This window comes from Schistocerca gregaria, chromosome 4, assembly GCF_023897955.1.
Source record: "Schistocerca gregaria isolate iqSchGreg1 chromosome 4, iqSchGreg1.2, whole genome shotgun sequence".
In the NCBI taxonomy this organism is placed as follows: Eukaryota; Metazoa; Arthropoda; class Insecta; order Orthoptera; family Acrididae; genus Schistocerca; species Schistocerca gregaria.
The window spans coordinates 647,524,860-647,528,535 of NC_064923.1; the positions used below are offsets into that span (position 1 = coordinate 647,524,860).

At 51.7% G+C, this 3,676-nt stretch overlaps 1 pseudogene; it reads right to left on the reverse strand.

The window, feature by feature from the left end:
• Positions 1 to 2,099: 2,099 nt before the first annotated feature.
• LOC126268329 (5S ribosomal RNA) lies at positions 2,100 to 2,217 on the reverse strand (annotated as a pseudogene).
• Positions 2,218 to 3,676: the final 1,459 nt, after the last annotated feature.

The window sequence follows — 3,676 nt, forward strand, 5'->3', positions numbered from 1 at the left end:
AGTTCGTGCTTTCAATACGTTTACCACGCTTGAATAAACTTCCCGTAACATGAAGACAGTGAATCCAATTGTGCGTTGTCTTTAGCTGATAGTAGAAGTTATGTTGAAGTAGAGCAGTGAGCGCAAACGGTTGTGTTTCACTCGTTTCAGTGTGAACCGTCAGAAAGAGCAGGAGGGCAGTTCAAGCGCGATAGCAGTAAGTTTCGGAAACACTAACAGCGTGACTGGGGTCAAGACTGTAGTGGCATTTGGTTGGAGCGCACAACAGTGTTTTCAGGGACTGCGAAAGGTGTACGGTTGATTCAGCATTGCGTTATAGTACAGTGTCCAGATGGATGAAAGTGTCTGCGGGCCTTTGTAAGCAGGGACGGGAGGGACTGGTACATCCACCCTGTTCACCCGACGTGAGTCCGTACATCTACAACCTACTCCACAAAACGAAGGAAACTTTTCATGGCCTGAGTTACAACACAACGTCTGTGCCGTGGGGCACATCGACACATCGACAGAGATGGACGAGCTGTGTTGAGCAGGGAGATCAAGATGCGGGTCAATTATACTGAATGGGCGGGTGCTTCGGCGGAGCTTTCATTTGTACTCAGATGATTCACGTGAAAGGTTTCCGTCGTGGTTATGGCCGCTCTGTGGGACTTTGAAAGTGGAATGGTAGTTGGAGTAAGACGCACGCGACATTTCATTTAGGAAATCGTTAGGGAAATAAATATTCCGAGATCCACTGTGTGGAGAGAATACGAAGTATCAGACTTTACCTCTCGCCACAGACGACGCAGTGGCTGCCGGCCTTCACTTAACCACGGTGAGCAGAGGCGTTTGCGTAGAGTTTTCAATCCTAACAGACGAGCAAAACTGCGTGAAATAACAGCAGAAATCAATACGGGACGTACGACGAACGTATCCGTTAGGGCAGTGCAGCGAATTTTGGCTTTGATGTGCTATGACAGCAGACAACCGACGCGAGTCCCTTGCAAACAGTATGACATTGCCTGCAGCACGTCTCCTGGGCTCGTGTCCATATTAGTTGGATCATAAACGGAAACCATGGCCTGGTCAGATGAGTCGCGATTTCAGTTGGTAAGAGCTAATGTTAGGGCTCGAGTGTGGTCCAGGTTTCGTGTGGCCCAAGTTGTCGACAAGAAAATGTGGGAGCTGGTGGCGGCTCTACAATGGTGTGGGCTATGTTTACATGAAAGAAATGAGTCCTCTAGCCGGTCGTGGTGGCCGAGCGGTTCTAGGCGCTACAGTCTGCAACAGCGCGACCACTACGGTCGCAGGTTCGAATCCTGCCTCGAGCATGGATGTGTGTGATGTCCTTAGGTTAGTTAGGTTTAAGTAGTTCTAAGTTCTAGGGGACTGATGAACTAAGAAGATAAGTCCCATAGTGCTCAGAGCCATTTTTCAACTGAGTTCTCTGATCCAACTGAAGCGACCATTGACTGGAAATCTTATGTCCGGCTACTCGGAGACCTTTTGCAGCGTTCATGGACTTCATGTTTCCACACGACGATGGAATTTTTACGGATAACAATGCACCATGTCACTCGGTCACAGCTGATCGCCACTAGTTTAAAGGACACTGTGGATAGTTCAAGCGAATGATTTGACCATACAGATAACCCGACATGAATTCAATTGAACATTGATGGGACATAATCTACAGGCTGGGTCGTGCACAAAATCGTGCACGGGCAACAACTTCGCAACAATGGACGGCTGTGGAGGCAGCAGGGCTCATTATTTCTGCAGGGGATTTCCGACGACTTGTTGAGTCATTCCACTTCGAGTTGCTGCGCTATGCCGTAAAGAAGGAGGTCCGACATGGTGTTCTTGTTACTTCATAGTAATACGGTAAGCGTCTGTCAGTAAAGTCTGGTATTAATTATGACAGTGTTGCTATTGCTTTTTAAAACTAAACTAAACTCCGCCGGTACAGGCCATGAAGGCCCAACGGCACGGATATGGAGGGGCATGTGGTCAGCACACTGCTCTCCCGGCCGTATGTGGCTTTCCGAGGCCGGAGCCGCTACTTCTCAGTCAAGTAGCTCCTCAAGTTGCCTCACAAGGGATGAGTGCACCCCGCTTGCGAACAGCGCTCGGCAGACCGGATGGTCACCCATCCAAGTGCTAGCCCAGCCCGACAGCGCTTAACTTCGGTGATCTGACGGGAACCAGTGTTACCACTGCGGCAAGGCCGTCGACTTCTGCTTTTTATCCGACCTATATATTTAACTTAAGATTCCTTGGCTTTGCTTGTGGTGCTCAAAGAGCTCCTTTTCACGAGTTCTCGCTGTTGTTTGTAGACGAAATTTCTGACAGCACTGATGAGTAAACTGCGCAGATGCAGAAAAGTAGTGAACTAAAAGTTAAAAGAGGGCGACGGGAAAGACGTTACAGTCAGGATGCGGTAAGAATACGATGCTAGGAACTGCAAGGAATCAAATGCGAGCGTTCCAAGAAAGCGCGATCAGCTGGAAAAAGGCGCCTGGGAAAACGGCGGAGCGCAAGAGAGGCGATGGCAGGGGAGACACGGAGAGGAGCAGCTTGTGTCCGAGACGGCGTGCAGGCATCCGCTGAGCGGCGGCCAATGGAGGCGGCGGCGGTGTCTCCGTGAGAAGCGGCTGAGTGAGGCCGAGCCGCCTAGCCGCCTGGCCGCCTGGCCGGCTCTCCCCCGCAGCGCGGCGCGGCCTAGCCACCTGCTGCGGCGCCGCCGCCAGCACACGTAATTGCCTGCGATGCTAATCCGGGCGGCGCGACGTGTGAGAACTGCGAACCGAGCGCCGACAGGCGACTGCCAAGGAGCGCCGCCTGGCAACGCGTCGCAGGCGTCCTTGGCGCCAAGGTCGCGGCGCCGTCCATTTCGATGTGTATCGAATATCAGTCAGTGGTTCCACGTCGGGTGTAATTCGTATCACTCTCGACAGAGCGGAACCGTGCTGAAATTTCGGGGCAGATTAAATTTCTGTGACATTCAAGGGTGCTCAGAAAAGTTCCAACCCTCGCCAGTAGATCGCAATACGACAGGGTGATTCAAAAAATTTACAGACTGACATGCCATATCGGACATACAACAAGGACCAGTAATCACATGCAAATCGGGGATCGCAAACGTCACGAGAGGGCGCAACGGTGACGTGACCGAAGCATCACAGCGAGTATCCCCTTCACCGAAGATGGAGCCTTCTCACTGAAGGGGAGATCTTTAAATTGGGCAATACATACCCCGAACCGAATTGATGCGAGAGGTCCTGCCGGACAGGCTAAATAATATTCCATAATATTCCCAAGCCTATTCGTCACCGTATTCGAAACCCTGCGTATTTCAGCAGACTGGTGAGGACTTATCTGGAGGCGATGCTTCCCGGCGACTGGATTGAAATATTCAACTAGTGGTAAGGTCCTACGGGACCAAACTGACCCGCCAGGATAGCCGAGCGCGCTAACGCGCTGCTTCCTGGACTCAGGCAGGTGCGCCGCACCGGATGGAATCCACCCGGTGGATTAACGACGAGGGGTGGTGTGCCAGCCAGCCTGTATGTGGTTTTAGGCGGTTTTCCACATCCCATTAGGTGAATACCGGGCTGGTCCCCACGTTCCATATCAGTTACACGCGTCGCAGACGTTTCAAACACGTTCGCACTATTTCACGATTTACACTAGG